The 18,243-nt window shown below is 39.9% G+C and overlaps 1 non-coding gene across 1 annotated transcript; it reads right to left on the minus strand.

The window, feature by feature from the left end:
• Nucleotides 1-17,066: 17,066 nt before the first annotated feature.
• Nucleotides 17,067-17,286, minus strand: LOC116638267. The gene has a single exon (XR_004300683.1). It is a non-coding gene; the product is annotated as a small nucleolar RNA U89 (small nucleolar RNA).
• Nucleotides 17,287-18,243: the final 957 nt, after the last annotated feature.

Here is an 18,243-nt window from a genome sequence, read left to right on the forward strand (position 1 = left end):
AGGGAGGGAGGGAAGGAGGGAGGGAGAAAGGAAGGAAGGAAGGAAGGGAAGAGGAAGAAAGAAAGAAAAAAGAAAGAAGAAAGAAAGGAAAGAAAGAAAGAAAGAAAGAAAGAAAGAAAGAAAGAAAGAAAGAAAACAGAAAGAAAGAAAAAAAGAAAGAAAGGCGGAAGAGAGAGAGGAAGGAAGAAAGGGAGGGAGGGAAGGAGGAAGGGCAAATGAATGAAGGGAAGGAGAGAGAAGGAAAGGAAGGAAGGGAAGAGGGAAAGAAACCTCTGTAACTCTTAAAGGAATATACGATACTTTTAAAGCAAGAAAATTCTAACTCCAGCAGAAATACGGAGTTGAGTTTATTTAACATATGTCATGTCTAATACATGACAAGATAAATGTCCACATTGGCTGCTTTATGCTTCAGTCGAAGCCTTGGGCTCCATTCATGACTCCTCAATTTTTTGAGGAGACTTTCCTATAGCAGCTGCACCAATTTACATTCCCACCAACAGTGTGAGAGGGTTCCCTTTTCTCCACGTCCTTGTCAACACTGGTTATTTCTTGTGTGTGTGTGTGTTTTTTTAATATACTAGTATGACCCAAATCTTTATAACCACAGAGCAGGTTTCCCTGCAACAAGAACTTCTTCTAGTTCCTTCTCAACTGCCAGGGGAGAGCTCCTGATGTCCATCCTCCAATCAAACCACATGCATTTTTTTCTTTGTCAAAATTTGCTGAAAACAGAGATAACAGTTCTAACCACCTGCCAGTCCAAGCAGATTAAATATATTACTTTCAATTTAAAATGTACCCAGAAAAGGAACATCATTCAGCCACAAAAAGAAGGAAATCCTGCCATTTGCAACAACATGGTAAACACTTGAGGGCATTGTGCTAAGTGAAATAAGTCAGATGGAGAAAGACAAATACTGTATGATCTCACTTGTATGTGGAATCGTAAAAAAAAAAATTCTAATAGGTGCCTGGGTGGCTCAGTGGTTACGCGTTCAACTAGATTTTAGCTGAGGTCATGATCTCAAGGGCTCTGGGACTGAGATCCGCGTTGGGCTGTGTGCTCAGCGTGGAGTTTGCTTGAGATTCTCTCTCTCCCTCTCTGTCCCTCCCCCCATTCTTGCTCTCTCTTTCTCTCAAATAAATAAATAAATCTTTAAAAATATAAGCTAATGGAAAAAAAGATCAGATTTGTGGTTACCAGAGGTGGGGGCTGAAAGGAGGGGATTATTGGAGGAAGGGGGCCAAAAGGTGCAAACTTCCAGTTATAAGATAAATAAGTACTAGAGATGGAATGTCCAGAATGATGACTGTAGCTTACATTGCAGTAGGATATCCAGGAAGGTTGCTAAGAAGGTAAATCACAAGAGCTCACATCATAAGGAAAAACACCCTTTTTCCCCCTTTTTTGGTATCAAAGATGAGGGATGATAACTAAGCTCATGTGATAATTATTTCACAATATATGTAAGTTGAATCATTATGCTCTACACCTTCAACTTATATTGTTGTTTGTCCACTATCGCTTAATAAAACTGGGGGGCGGAGATAGTTGAAAGAAATGCACCAATAAAAATGGTTAAGAATAATATAATAAAAAAGAAGAAATCCTTAGAGATATACCTTAATGAAGAAGAATAAGAATTATATATAATTAACAAAATAATTGTTTCTACATAAATACCTCATATGAGCACGAAAACTTAAAAAAATGGTTGCGCTTACATTGTTTTACTAATAATTTGCATAATGTAATTAGCTAAAAAATAGTGAGTGGAGACAGCACATGGCTTTTGTAGTAAGTTATTAATTATAAGTATAATAATAAACAATAAAAGTGTATGTTGTTATTTAAAAAATAATAACAATGGTTAAGATAATAAATTTCATGTTATTTCTTTTTACCATAAAAAAGCCATTCAAAAATGCACCAATTCCTGGGGCGCCTGGATGGCTCAGTTGTTAAGTGTCTGCCTTCAGCTCAGGTCATGATCTCAGGGTCCTGGGATCAAGCCCCACATCGGGCTTCCTGCTCCCCAGGAAGCCTGCTTCTCCCTCTCCCACTCCCCCTGCTTGTGTTCCCTCTCTCACTGTCTCTCTCTGTGTCAAATAAATAAACAAGATCTTTTTAAAAAAATGCACCAATTACAACAGAGCTGCCATAGATAACTCTGGAGAAATAGGAAGATATAGGTTCTTATGCCCTTAACAACGTGTTACTGTCTGGCTAAGCATTTCTTGACAGTCCAGTAACCAATTTGCAGAAAAGAGAGCCAAGAAAAGGAATTCAGTAGAATTGCCTGGCATTCTGATAGGCATTCATATTTAGCCTTTTCATTCCCTGAACGTTTATGAGGCACCAGGCAGGACAAGCACTGTTTATTATTATTATTATTTTTTTTTTAAGATTTTATTTATTTATTTGAGAGAGAGAGTGAGAGAAAGAGCACAAGATGGGGGAGTGGGAGAAGGAGAAGCAGACTCCCTGCTGAGCAGGTAGCCCGATGCGGGACTCGATCCCGGGACTCCAGGATCATGACCTGAGCCGAAGGCAGTCGCTTAACCAACTGAGCCACCCAGGCGCCCTGGACAAGCACTGTTTAAAATGACCCAAGAAAATGCAACAGAGAACAGACCGGGTGCTTGGCATTTTAGAATTTCCATTCTAGTGAGGGATAGAGATGATGAGTCATAACAAAAGTACAATATAGGAAATAAGTTTAATTGCGCATAGAGCATTAGCGAACAGTGCTGGGAAAAAACATAATTAAAAAGCAGGGTGAGGTGAAAGAGGGCTGGGCAGTGTTCACTTGGATCATGTTTAACCACGGTGGTTCCAAGTTCCTCTCTAGGTAAATCTGAAAGTTTTTGAAGAAGTCAAAAATTGTCACTTGAAATGGCCCTGACCATTTGTTAGTCAATATAAACATGTGATTTGGGGTCCTGAGTAAGAAGGCATCTGCAATCTCAGCTACTGTCTGCACACTGACTTGTTACCATGGCAACATTGACACATGCCTCCAGTCAGCAATGGTGGGAACAGGAGTTGAAGAGTTAACTATTTCAAAGAGCAGACTGTGCAGGGAACCAATGTATCCCTGTTCTTTGGCAGTTTTTCCTCTCACTTCCATGTCTTTTAGGCTGTATATTTTTCCACCCTCAACTAAAATCCCAAAATGTTCCCTCAGGACATTTTCTGGACTATCGTCAATTCTTGATGTCCCTGCATGTGGCATTTTCTTGCCCTGCATGAACACACGGGTTGGCGACACATGAGCACACTCTTGCCTGGGACATGGAGTCCTGTCTTTTCGAATGTCAAGGGCAATACTGTCGTCATCAGAGCTCCTCTGATTGGTGAATAAATAACATACAAAAATAAATGAATTTATTCCTGGAAGAAAATGAATTCTCTCAGCTCGGCATAGTGGTTTTGGCAAGCCCTTGAGCTGAAAGATAGTGACATCTGCTAATGAGCGTCTGACAAAAGTCCAAGCATGGCCAACTTCTAATGATCCTGAAAATAGAGGACAGCTTTGTCAAGAAGCTTCCCGGTGTTAATTAGCCAACATTTTACTAATGATTCCTCCTTCTGTGCACCTTGTACGGGTCCCTATAACTCATTTGAGTTGAAAAAAATTATGGACCCAATTTTGTAGGTAAGGAAATTGAGATTCAAAATGGCAAGGGGACCTCATTAAGGTATCAAGAATAAGAAGAAAAATAACCACCACCACCACTGACATTTATTGACCACTTGCTCTATATATGCCAGATACTATTTTAAGTGCTCTACACGTATTAACTCATTCAATCTCCACAACAGCCCTAGGAGATGGATATTACTGTTATGATTTCATTATTGAAGAATCTGGAACATGGCAAGACTAAATAGCTTGCTTAAGGTCACAGAACTAGAAACAGGCAGAGCAGGATTCATTTTAAATTGGCATAAATTGGAGGCATGAGAAGTGAGAGAGGTCAAAGGATAAACAGAGAGGGAAAAGGAAGGAGAATCACAAACCACAAATCATTCTGTATCAGTACAATCATACATTTTCTCAGCTACCAACCATCACTCTCCCCAAATAGAGAGAGAACAATAAACAAAACTTTGTGTTATTTTGACAGCAAATAGGGCTGGGGAAGTGGAGTTGATGACTATTTATAAGGCCAAGAGAACTGTTTGAGAATATCCCCATGCAGGGATACTTCTAGATCATTCACAATAGCTGATTCGGGATAAATACTTTATGTAAGTGCAAAATGTAAAGTTGCCCTCAATCTGGATGAACACCTGGTTATAAGATGTTTTCCAAAGCTTTAAAATCACAATAAAATTTTCTTCACCAAGGGAAAAAAAATGGTTTTGGCTTCTCTCATAATGCTTTTAGAAGAATTTTTCAAATGTTGTATCATATTTAACCTTTTAAAATGTTATAGCACATCAAACATTCTTAACCAATAATGAATGCTGCACCATTTCTCTGTTCGAAATGAAAGTTAAACAGCCAGCTATAGGGCAGAATTTTTCAATGGAAGACAGAGGAAGTGCACGCCAGCCAAGTGTTCAGAATGGGAAGAATAAACATCTCAGACACACTGGGAGGTGAATTTTAAATTCTGTTTTTAGAGCTTGACTCCAGGAGGCAGCAAGAAAAAAAATTAAAAGGAGGGTATTTTCTTTTCTTTTCTTTTTTTTTTTTTTTAAGATTTTAGTTATTTATTGAGAGAGTGAGTGAGAGAAAGAGAGAAAGAGCAAGAACAGGGGGAGGGGCAGAGGGAGAAGCAGGCTCCCCGCCAAATAGGAAGCCCGACTCAGGGCTCGATCCCAGGACTCTGGGATCATGACCCAAGCCAAAGGCAGACGCTTCACCGATTAGCCACCCAGGGGTCCTGAAAGGAGAGTATTTCAAAGTAACAAATTGCCAACATTGGCTCATGATGGGTCTAGAAGGTAGGACCATGGGGAGAGGGTAGGGTTGATGAAGTGACCACAGCACACAGGCCTGTTGGTCACCAATTACATGTTGTCAGTTGTCCTTCCCTTGTCTGGACATGAGTGACTCCCACTGACCAGGGAATGGAGGAGATCCTTGGCGTGGAGAAGCCCAAAGGAAATTGGCCAACCCTACCCAAGGGCCATGTGGGTCATTACTAAGGCGGAAGCAGATGATTATCACATAGGGTGGCCCCATGTAGTAGAGTTTGGGTGGCCTCATTAGCAGCATCCTGTGTCCCTCTCCTCCTTACCTGATTTTATTTAGAAGTCCACCTTCCTCCACCTAACCCATGTGATGCAGAAGCTGATTCCATCTCAGGGACAGATGCAGGCTGAACAAAGCCCATCGGACAGAGCCCAACCTTCCGTTATTGGGACAATTATCAGTTCAGGGGTGGACATGGACCTGAATTTGCCCAAATGGAAGGGAAGGAATTATACAGCAGGTTCTCTCTCTTTTTTTCTCTCCCCAAGCCCCAACAAAAATTAAACAGGAAAGCATTTCCCTGACTGCTTTTAGCAGTCAATTTGAAAATATAAATGGTTTAATAAACAATCTGAATTGCATGAGGCAAACAAAAACATGATGCATAGTTAAATTTAACTATTAGGCCAACTGGGTTTTGTCAAATTTCTTTTTGCCACCAATTATCCCTCTAGGGCAGATCCCATAGTTTCAGGTTGTTTTCATAACTAAAATCTCCAGCCAGTCTAATCCAATTTACAGCCTAGTTCTTATGTGCGATGTAAAGCTCTTGTTCCCTTCCACTGAGCACCAGCCAGGCTGTGGCCTAAGGAGCTTGAAATGGGAAGAGGGACAGTGTCTGCTATTTTTGTCCTTTTTTTTCTTCTGGTTCTATCTCTCTCAGTGTTGGGCACTGGGGAGCAGGAAGGGAAGCAGAGCAAATGTTTCTTTCTTTATCTGGAAGCACAACTACAATTTTCTATTGACCACTATTGCTTCTCTTGTTAATACCATCTTGTTGGCAATGCCCCCCTTGAGGCAGGAACCCAAACATCTGCTCTCCCCATGGGATACGTGTGTGAGCGTTTTGGAGGGCCCCGTGGAATCATTCACATCTCTGAAGAGGGAGACACAACTCCAGCTCTGCCTTTTCTTCCTGCAGCCCGATGACCCACCCCCATTCCCTACCCTCCCTCTCTATCCCCCTCCCCCATCCAAGCTTCTTACTCCTGGCTCCTGGTACCCAATAGACAACCGTCTTGAACAGACTACCAGCAAAATAGCACAGTTACCTACCGCAACGTCCCCAGTAAACTAAGGCAAACACACCATGCCAGTGACAATCTTATCTGCACTAAACAGTTCCTTCTTCCCCCACCCCATCTCAGCTGTGCTTTCTCTCTGGAATTTTCTTCTCTGCTCAGATGTGTTTGAAGTAAAATAATCAAGTCTGCTGTCTAAAAAGGCAGCCAATCAAAAAAGTAAACAAACCAGAATCCCTTCCTTAAGGGATGATCTTGGTGTTTCCTCCTTTGATTTCAAGAAGAGAAAGAAAAAATACCCTCCACCCAAGGAGGAGAAGGAAAAAAGTAAAGGTTGATGACACATTAGCTATGCAGCTGGGACGATGGCTGAAATGGCTTAAGAAGTACAGATCTGAAGCTATGTTTTCCCATTTCTAGGAGTCAGTTTTGGCCAGAGAAACAATGACAACCAAGAGAGAGGGTTTCAAATCTGGCCAGATAAGTGAGAGATGTGTATTTCTTTCCTTTTCCCTCCCTTCTATACCAACCTGTTGGGGTTTGGAGCCAAGAAAGCAGCACCAGCTACATAATTTGTTGGCCTCAGTCCAAATGCCGCACCCTTTGTTCAAAAAAGTATTAAGAATTTCAAGAGGGTGACAGCAGAGCAATAAATCAATCACAAGACCTTTCTCAGTGCAAGGCCATGTGTGCTGGCCAGATTACATGACCCAGTGGATCCAGAAGGCAGAGCATCAAGCCAAAGAGGATTATTCTTGAGCCTTAATCTCTCATGAAGTTTAACTAACTGTTAAGGTTTGGACTTGTCGGAGACCCATCACCTCTTCCTTCTTTTTTCTCTCTCCTTTTTGGAATGGGAATGTCTATTTTAATGCCGTCCCACCATTGTATTTTGGAAACATATAACTCCTCTGGTTTTGCAGGTTCACAGCTGGAGAGGACTTTGCATCGAGATGAATCTTTCCTCAAGTCTCACCCACATCTGATTTAGATCATATTTAGTTGAGACTTTGGACTTCAGACTTTAGAGTTGATGCTAAAATGAGTTAAGAATTTGGGTGCTATTGGGATGGAATGAATGTATTTTTAATATGAGAAGGACATAGATTTGGGGGGGGTGCAGAATTATGTACTGAATATTTGGGTCCCCTTCAAAATTCATATGTTGGAGCTTAAATTCCCCAGGGTGATGGTATTGGGAGGCAGGGTTTTGGGGAGCTAATTAGGGCATGAAGGTAGATCCTTCATGGATGAAATCAGTGCCTTTATAAGAGACATGAGAAAGAGTTTTTCTCTCTCTCTCTGTTCTCCACCATGTGAGTATATAACAAGAAGATGGCCATCTGCAAACCAGGAAGCATGCCCTCAGCAGACACCAGATCTGTTGGTGCCTTGATATCGGGCTTCCCAAACTCCAGAACTATAGGAGACAAATGTTTGTTGTTTAAGTCCCTAGTCATGGTATTCTATTCTATCAGCCAGAACTAAGGCAACTCTAGAGACCCTCAATGCCCCCTTCTGCCTTTCTATGATCACACACACATTCTGAGACAGAAAGATAGTACTGGACAGGAATAGAGTTACAGGGAGAAAGCTTGAGGGGTCTGCTGGAGAATAATGACTTTGAGGTTCCACATGACCTATGCCTTAAAGCCCAGATCAAATTCAGAAAAGCAGAAATGGAAGAGGTGTTGGAAAAATAATTCTAAGCAAAAGGAAGCGTGTAGGCAATAGGATGGGTCTCAAAGCCAAGGCAATATAGGACACAGAGCATGGAAAATAGGAGGACTTATGATTCAAAAGTGGTTAGGGACAAAATGTAAAAGTGCTTGAAAGAAGATGTAAAGTCTATTCAAGCAATGTGTTTTAAGCACATTTGTTCTGAAAGTAGGTTACTTGTGTTTTATATTAGTCTAGTATTTTAAATCTAGACAAGCTATTGCTATCGTTCCAGATACATGGAGTAGCTTAAAATATAATGTAGAGTCTATGGTTTAAGTCATAGTTTAATAAGTGAGAGACTTCTGGTAATGTCTGCTTTACTCATGATAAGGAGGCAAAGGAATGCAGAATTTGAGATAAGGGAATCTAGCTTTGTGGCTCATTTGCCACTGATCATCTGTGTATCTTCTAGGGTAATCATTAACCTTTCTGAGCCTCAGTTTACTCATCTGTAAAATGAGCATCAATATACCTTCTGTTCAGGGTTATTGCAAGTATTTGGTTTGACAACATTTGCAAACGTGCTTTGTAAACAGCAAGCTGCTATCCAAGGTATAGTGTCAATGTGATTCCTGAATCCTTGACTGTATTTTGGAAAAGTCACCCTAATTTGATGCCTGCTTGAAAAATGACATATAAGTCTGGAGAGGTAGAGGTAAAACAGGCTGGAATATTTATAAATCTAGTTTTCATCTGGTCAAAGCATATTTGATCATGACTCTCAAGGGAAGTTCTCAAGTGTCAAGTTCATGGACCCATGAATAGAGCATATAATTGAGGGTAGTCAACACAGCTTGAAGTAGCCTTGCTAGGATCTTGGAGAATATAAGATTCTTTAAAGGAAACTTTTATGTAATACTTCTGCATTTATACTCCCTGATTCTCTATATTTTCCTAGTCCTGTATCTCAGCTCCATAAGAATATAGGTCTCTATATTTTGAAATTAGTGTTGATAGTGAAACAATTATGGAATTACCTCTCAGTGTGACATAATTATAGTCTGGCCCTTGTGGTTTAGTGGGCAAAGACTTTAGATATTATTTACTCCAGCCGTAACAGTTTCTTGCCATTTCCCCACAAATAATCCATGACCTTGAAGAACTGTGCTTAAGCTCTTTTCTCTGCCTGGAATATATATTGACCTATCATGGACACTTGATAGTGCCTCTTCTAGTATCTGTTTGTCCCATCTCAATGATTCCTAATTTCCATCCTTGCTTAAAGGGAAATTAATAACATCCCAGCCTCTAGAGGTTTGCACACAACCTAGGCTAAACCAGTCATCACTTTCTATTTCCTTGGCCACAGTGGTTGATTTAGGGTTGGACATGTGACTGAGCCTAGAGAGTGAAGTAAGGGTTTATAGACTACTATAGTCTAACAAAATAGATATGTCAGGATAAACGGGCTTATTTTTACATTTATTTTTATTTTTTTCATTTTTCTAACTTGTTGACTAAGTATTTGTGGTATTACATATGGTTTCCTCAATAACATAATTGAGGTTTCTTGAAACTAAAATGTATTTCTTTCTAAATATTTGAAAGATAACTCTGACCATCTTTTTAAAACACTTGGGTTAATAATGGAGTTCAGCATACAAGAAATTAATTAAATATCTCTTCAAAGAGTTCTCTTGGTATCTTTCATTGGAATGCAATGGGCTTAAGCCTGGCATCTCTCCTCTAGAAACTGGGAGCCCTATAAATCCGTTATAACAGATGCCCAACAATGCACCATGAAAATAATATCAAACAAACTTGATTAAGTCATTGCAATAATTCATGCCTCTAAGAAGAGTCGTCCTTAGTTTATATCCAGCTTTTTATAGTTTTGGAAGATGATTTTTTAAATGGCCACAAGTTATTTGACACTCCTCCAACTGAGCAGTGTCTGTGTTCCCTGCACTTGAATCTGAGTGGGGTTCTGACATTTTCGTACAACAGTGTTTGGTGGAAGTGATGCTATGTGACTTCTAAGGCTAGATAATTAAATGCCATTCAGTTTCTGCTATCGACTACTCACTGTGAGGGAATCCAGCTGCCATACAAAAAAATCAGACTAGCCTGAAATTACCTTGCTGGAGAAAACAATTGTAGACATTCCTGCTGGCAATCCCAGTGAGTCTGGGCTTCAAGTCATCCAGCCCAGGCACCACACATCATGAAGCAGAGACAAACCATCCTTGCTGTGTATTATCTAAATTCCTAACCCATAGAATTGTTTTAACATAATAAAATTACTATGTGTCACTGAGTCGTTTGTTATACAGCATAGTGATAGGAAAATTTGCCTTTATTCCTTCAAGGATAAATTTAAGGTTTTTCTTTGATGTGTTTTAACTTGGGTGTGTCTAAATATACCATTCTTTTTATTGTAATTAGGATTTAATAAACTTTATGAATCTGTGATTGATGTCTTAAAGAGTTCTGGAAAATTCTCAGGCATTACTCTTTCTTTTTTTTTTTTTAAGATTTTATTTATTTATTTGACAGAGAGAGACAAAGCAAGAGAAGGAACACAAGCAGGGGGAGTGGGAGAGGGAGAAGCAGGCTTCCTGCTGAACAGGGAGCCGGATGCGGGGCTCAATCCCAGGACCCTGGGATCATGACCTGAGCTGAAGGCAGATGCTTAATGACTGAGCCACCCGGGCACCCCAGGCATTACTCTTTCTGTACCATTCAATCTTTCCTTTCTTTCCCCATCTCCCTATCTCATCAAACATGTTAGACCTTTACACTGTGTCTTCTGTTTCTCACCCACTCTTCTGGTGTCTCTTCATGCTAGATAATTTCTTCTGACCTATCTTACAGTTTAAAGATTCTCTTTTCAGCTATGTCTTCTGTTAAACCCATTCACTATGTTTAAATTTCAGTTCCTGTTTTTTAGTTGTAGAAGTTCTAGGGTTTTTAAAATCTGTTATGTCACTTTTTATAGTTTCCTGTTCCCTAATAAATTTCCAAGTTCTATTTAAAGAACAAATATTTCCTTATACATAATAAGTATAGTTGTTTTATGGTTTGTGTCTGATAATTCCAAGATCTAAAGTCACATTGGATCTATTGTTATTGACTATTATTCTGCTGGATCTCACTTGTGTCATTTCGGTTCTTTGTGCACCTGGCGTCTTTGATAACATGCTCAATATTCTATTTGAAAAACTATTTGTATAAATAATTGTAGGCCTATGATAATGAAACTTTCTTCTAGGGAGGATTTTTGCTTGCTTCTGCAAGCCGATGCCTCAGACATCTTTCAGTCTAGATTGCTTTAAGCTCATTTTGTATTTTACCCAGTTTTTTTAGTTGTTTCATTGGAAGTTTGATTCAAACTGCATAGCTCACTATTACCTAAAGCATAAATTCAGGAAATGGTAGACTAATAGAGATCAGAGCTTCTCAAACTTTACGATGCATACCCATGAGCTGGTATCTTGTTAAATGGTGGGATAGTCAATAGGAATGCAGATTCTTATTCAATAGGTCTAGGGTAAGGACCAGAATTGTGCATTTTAACAAGCTCCCAGATGATATGCTAAACTTTGAGTAACGTGTGTAAAGCTGGATAGGAATATTGAGTGGGAGCTGGGAAGATGAAATCTCCTGATAGAAGACATTCCAAGTATAATTTCTAAACAACACGCTATTCCAAATCAAACATACTTGAACTTTTCCTTGATAATATATTAGACATTGAGCTACTGGAGAAACTGAGATGTGTCTGAGAGCACCTGATGCAATGGTACTCCCAGTGGTACTCTGATTTCAGCAGAGATGATTTACAAGGAGTCAGAGGTTTAGGAGTTGGACTGGGAATGATGACAGAAAACAGTATGATCTCTGCCTCCCACACTACATCCCATGATCAGGTATCTAAGCCCTATGAGGGATGGGTCTGCAGATGAAAGCTGAAGGAACCATTTTCTTGGGAAACTATGAAGGAAATAGGGGTATAAGTAGGAGGCCATTTGTCATCATCAGGACTTGCAGCTCTGGAAACTCTGAGAAACTAACTTGTGACCTCTCCTCAGTAACTGATACCAAGTAGGCAGATTTATAGAGTGGGTAGTCCCCCTCAAGTTCAAGGACATGTTCGAGGCAGTCCAGAACAAAATACTTCAAGTAAACTCAGCTGTCAAGAAACACTTCCAGGATATGTATGTATCTGTATATAGTATATATACACACATTTTACCATCCAGAGACCCATACACATTAAATATCCAGATAAGGGGTAATTCTTTGTTCATGGAGGTAGTATGGTGTATTGGAAAGTGTGCAAGATTTTTAAGGAGACCTCTTAGGCTTCAAATACGTGCTCTCATGGGGTCAATTTGGGTTAGTTACTTAGCTTCTTAAATTCCAGGAAGTTTGTGAAGCTTAAAAGTGACAACCATTACAAATTACTTGGTACATATTAGGTCTTTAATGATAAATGTAAATATCCTTACTTTTCCCTTCCCTCAGTAGCAACAACTTAAAAATACATTTAAATCCCAAGCCACAGCTTTATCCACTTACGATTTTGATGAGAGAAGGTCTGGAATATTCGGACAAGAGATGCTCTAAAAAATCAAATCACTATTGCATAAGAATTCAAAGCCATGGAAATGTAAGTCCTCTTCTCCTCACTTCTTTTTCCAAAAACTGATGCACCAAGCTGGGAGCAATGATTTATTTGTTCATACCATTCCAAAGTTAAAGGAAACAGACTTAGGATAATTAGATAATAAATTTTATTCTTATTTAATAACCAGAGGAAAAGATAATTCTTCCATATCCTCAAAGTAGGTCATTCTTGGAGTCTTTTAATACAAATGTCATAAGCACAATTGATCAAAAAGGTTTATTATTGAGAGAAGACATAAATGCCAAAATATGAATATAATTTTCCCCTATATTCTCATTCTGACCAGTTCAGACATATTTATTAATAATCACTTGTGGAAACATAATTCATAAATTCCTAGAACAACAGTGCATTTACTTATCTCAGCAGTACCACATGCTGATGCTCATCCAGCATTCCTGGAAATAATTATTCAACATCAATATGGTAAGTTTAAAGTCAGAAAGAATCTAATTTAAATAATGAAAAGTACACTTGCAAATTAGCCTCTCCCAAAATGTTCTCAGTTAACAAAACTCCGAACTCAAAGAATACTTTTCTATATTGGAAGTTGTTCATGTCGGCTTAGGAAAAAAATATATTTTATAACAGATACTCAGTTAAGCATGCAAACATTGACTGCTTCAGAATTTCCATATAGGAAGTACAGTTTAGTAGGGAAAAAAAAATCTTATCATATGGCAAAAACACATTAACTTTACAGATCGTTTGTGTTTAGTTAAAAGAGCTTTTGGCAATTGTGGGGGTGTTCCAGCCTCTCAAGCCCCTTGTCGTTCCTGGTTTACAAATATATTTTCTTTTTTCTTTAACTTCTTTTTTTAAAGATTTGTTTATTTATTTGAGAGACAAAGAGCAAGAGACCCAGCATGAGCAGGGGGAGGGGCTGAGGGAAAGAATCTCAAGCAGACTCCCTGGTGAGCTCAGAGCCTGACATAAGGCTTGATCCCACAAACCTGAGATCATGACCTGAGCCAAAATCAAGAGTCAGATGCTTAACTGACCGAGCCACCCAGGCACCCCTGCAAATATATTTTCTTTCATGGAAAACAACAGGTGGCCCTTACAAGAAGATCTGCCCTGTAGATGTTTTAACTCTCATCAATTATTCCTGCAGAAAAGAAAAATATGTTAGAATTGAAGCCTGCCATTTGAGGGTCCTTTCTGGTAATAAATAGAATTGTTATTGGTTTTTATGTGCCTCTTGGTTCAGATCTCAATATGAACACCAAGAGAGAAAATCTGAAGATTGTCAGGCTCACGCAAAAGGAGTATAGAAATGTTAACTTTCACAATCCCTTGTAAAATATCCTCTAAGGGCCCTGTAAGAATAGTTTAACCTTTGATGATGGACTTGGCTGCCTGACAGATTTAATTTGAATGCCACTTTCATTGTTAAATAAACACCTGAACCTCACTGTACTCAGGCATTCGGGGAACACCAAAGCTAAGCACAACATCCCCGGAAAAGCAGTCTTGTATACCAAAAATTACAATACACAAAGGCTTGAAGTTCTTTGTACCTTCTTTTCTTCTTTTTTATTGTGGTCAATGATATCTTTCTCTCTCTTATATCACGTGCAATTTTATAATTACCCGAAGTGTGTGTATGTGTGTGTGTGTGTGTGTGTGTGTATACGAGTTGGATATTTCCTAAGAAGAAATGCTAGTTCTTAAAGATTTTATTTATTTATTTAATTGACAGAGAGACAGCGAGAGAGGGAACACAAGCAGGGGGAGTGGGAGAGGGAGAAGCAGGCTCCCCGCTGAGCAGGGAGCCCAACGTGGGGCTCGATCCCATGACCCTGGGATCATGACCTGAGCCGAAGGCAGTCGCTTGACCAACTGACCCACCCAGGCACCCCAGAAATGCTAGTTCTTGATACAAAAGGGCCACGCAGAATTATGGCAGAAGCATAAACAATAGTCCACGAATCCATTGCTTCAAACTGGAGACTTTCATCAGAGACCCAAGCACAAAAGAACAATCTTCTAGAGCTCTGATGGCTCATTGGTCAGACCAGGCTGTAACCAAAACGCCTCTGTTACTCATCTGTCTTCCTTATTTTAAAACTGAAGACTTTAACCCAGCTAAAATTATATCTTTCCTGCTTGTTGATCTTTTAATAATATACACAAGTGGCCGAAGATTTATCAGAAGAGATTGCTAAAGTAATTTCGGGCAGCTTCTTTTAAGAAATGCATTTCCACACTGTACACATTTGTCATTGTGTTTTTTGATAGAGTTAAGTATTTAAATTATATTTAAAAATCAAGACTACATTTGTCAAACTAGATATCTGAAAAAACAAGGTGCCTCAAGCTGAAAATTTCTTTGAATTCACACTAAGCTCCTCTTTGACTTAACTTCCAAATTAATTAAATCAAAAAGACATGAACTAGGCCAAAAGAAAAAAAAGTCAGGAGGCCAAGTTCAAACATTGCCTAGAATGCTTCATTGGTCTTGCCTGAATTTGCTTTTAGATGGTACCATTTTAGAAGCGGAAAGGCTAAATTTATGCAAAAAGAGTATCAAGTTCATGAAGCAAATTGGAAGAGTTAATGAGTACTTCAACCTTCCTTTTCATTGAGTAAATGTTAAAAAAAAATTCTCTCAAGGTGAAGCAAGATTCAAATAAGCAGTAGATGAACTTGGCAACCATTGAACAAATATTTGAGCATCCCTTGCACAAAAGACACTGGGTGATAGGTTCAAACCCCAGACAGCTCCATGGCAGCTCCATGGCTCAAGACGCACTAGAATCAGTCTACCCATAAGATGCAAGACTTCTGGGCGCCTGGGTGGCTCAGTCGTTAAGCGTCTGCCTTCGGCTCAGGTCATGATCCCAGGGTCCTGGGATCGAGTCCCACATCGGGCTCCCTGCTCGGCAGGAAGCCTGCTTCTCCCTCTCTCACTCCCCCTGCTTGTGTTCCTGCTCTCGCTGTCTCTCTCTCTGTCAAATAAATAAATAAAATCTTTGAAAAAAAAAAAAAAAAAAAAGATGCAAGACTTCTAAGCTGACAAAGGAAAGGTAAAGGCTGTTAACCACCTTGACCTTGGCCACTGCCTTGATTTGGCTACAGAATAACGGTTGTATATCCAACTGATTGCATTATTCAGAGATGATGTCTCCAAATCTACACTCTCCAATATAGTAGCCGGTAGTCATCTATGGCTACTGAGTATTTAAAATGTGGGTAGTGCGACTTAAGGAAGTCAAGTTTTGATTTTACTTATTAATTTGATGTTTAATAATATGGAGTTGATAGCAGGATTAATGAATTTACTTAACTTGGACAAATGTAATTTTGAAACAGATGCTTTTGTTTCAAAGCCAAATCAATTCTTCCAATAAAAATGAACCAAGTCTGTCAATGTGGGTGCAACTATAAAGGAAAATGATTATTTGGTATCCAATTTAGTTATTGGGAAACTTTCAAATATGGCTGGAACAACTTACATATGTGAGCCTAACTTTTTCAACTGGAAATTTTATGAAATCTAAATATAAATCAGGTATTTCCAATGAAAATTTAACATCTAGATAAAGATGTGTCTGCCCTAATGCCACTCTACTATAGAAATGTTCTCATTCTCATTTGTCTTGGAGGGAGGTTCATGGGAAGTTCACCCTCTGAAAGTCTGTTGGTGAATTTCTCTGACGAGGTAGCTACACCCCACATAGGAAGCGCTGGGAAATGCAGAAGTTTGCAGGTCCTTGGTAAGATTCTTGAGAGGCCCTGACCATAGGGCAGCCTGTCTTCCTTTTTAGGCAAGCCTCAGTCTTCAGATGTGGGATGTGTGGTGAGTAGTATTTATCTGACCAGGGAAGGAATCCTGGAACTGCACTGTGGATTCTCTGCAGAACCTAGCCAGGTTCATTGCAAACAGACTTTTTTTTTTTTTTTTCAGCATAAGTAATAAAAACTTATTGAGAATTCCTGGGATGGTGGTTATTGCCTCCCAACCTGGAAGGAGGAGCCAATACTATAGGGAATCAGTCAGAAATCACACTGTCCCAACACCTTTGGCCAACACAGGGAGGAGCAAAATCTTTCCCCTGGGAAATTGGTCAAGCCTTTTTCATCCAAAAAGGGTTGGGATGACAGATGGAGAAAGGACCATCGCTTAATACCAGGGTAGGATAGGGGTGGCGGGAGGGAGAGAAACAGATCTGCTTCTTCTCTGGGAGTGAAGTTCCTGGTCACCAGGCTCATTTCTTATCCTTGATGAGGCTGTCACTGCCCCGGGTAAAACTTTCATCCTGTAGGTTCAGGACAAGGTTGTCGGTAGTGAGATGGATAAGGTTCTGTGATGTGGCAATCCTCTTGGAGATGTTCTGGGCTGCCCAGATCTTGTGCAATTTGATATAGCCAGGTTTCTTCTCAGGGCTCCTCCAAGGTGAGCAGGTTGGGGTTAAGGGTTCACACAAGGCCCATTTTCAACCTCAGCACCATCCTTACTACTCCAGCCCTTCTCTGGGCTGTCAGATCCAAAGCTGCACTCAGATGGCTCCTGCCTGGTCCCCCTTTGGTCCCTACCTGTGGGCCCCCCTGCAGCCAGCTGCCAGGAACCAGAAGCAAGGCCAGCATTGCTATTGATTTGCCTTATAGTGAGGGGCAGGCCTCAGGCACCCCACTAAACAAATAGACTTTTTAATGGGGGACTTTCTGGAAGGGGGCTTTGCCTTTTTATTGGGTCTAAAAGAGAAAGTCTGAAGAGATGAGGGTCAGTGGGTAGTTGGGTGCCTGCTCTATCCCAGGGAGCCTCTCTCTACCGATGCTTTCACTGCAGTTGTGATCACAATGGGCTCACTCTTAGAGGTCTCTGTACTTTTACTCCCAGGAGTCACAAATTTGTGGAGCTGTACACCTGCAGAACTAATGAGCTGAGAAGCACCTGCCTGGAGAGGAAAAGTAGATCCACTATGCACACATACACAAAATCACACACAATATTTAAAAGAGGAGAAAACAAGGTGTGTGAATTCGCTGAATATCGAGTAAGCTCTTACTATGTGCACGTTATTAGGCTAAATGCAGAGATACTAAACCAAATCAACTAGATCTTACTAATGAGCCATCAGGGAGAACGGCCTCCCTGGACAGTTGCCTAGACCCATAGCAGACTTTGCATAAGTGATAAATAAATTTCTGTTTATTAACTTCCTGAGAATTGGGGGTCTTCTTTATTTAACTGCAGCTTGACCTTATCTATCCTGATTGACGACGAACTAATACATGGCACTTGCCTGCGACAGGTGTACAATCCAGGAAGGTAACTTCAAGTATTCCAATGGCTTCAGTAAGCACCCATTTTTTAACTAAAATAATTATTTCTAATTTATATAGGTATTTACTTCCAAGGATGATGAAAATTTTATCAATATCAAAACATGTATAAAACAAGACAACTACATACTCTGAAGGCAGAGGTATCTGTGTTATGCATTATGAATCCCAGTACCTAGCCACATGCATGGTCCCTAACAGGCACCAATGAACACTTATCAAGTGAGTAAGTGAATGAATGAACCATCTGGTTGGGGAAGTAAAGTATGCAACATAAAGGGTGGGCCATGAGGCATAATAAATGCTATGGAATTCAGCATAAGGAGAGAGCATATCCAGGCATGGGGATCAAGGAAGACTTGCAACATGA

Source organism: Phoca vitulina, unplaced genomic scaffold (genome assembly GCF_004348235.1).
Source record: "Phoca vitulina isolate PV1807 unplaced genomic scaffold, GSC_HSeal_1.0 scaffold1, whole genome shotgun sequence".
NCBI lineage: Eukaryota > Metazoa > Chordata > Mammalia > Carnivora > Phocidae > Phoca > Phoca vitulina.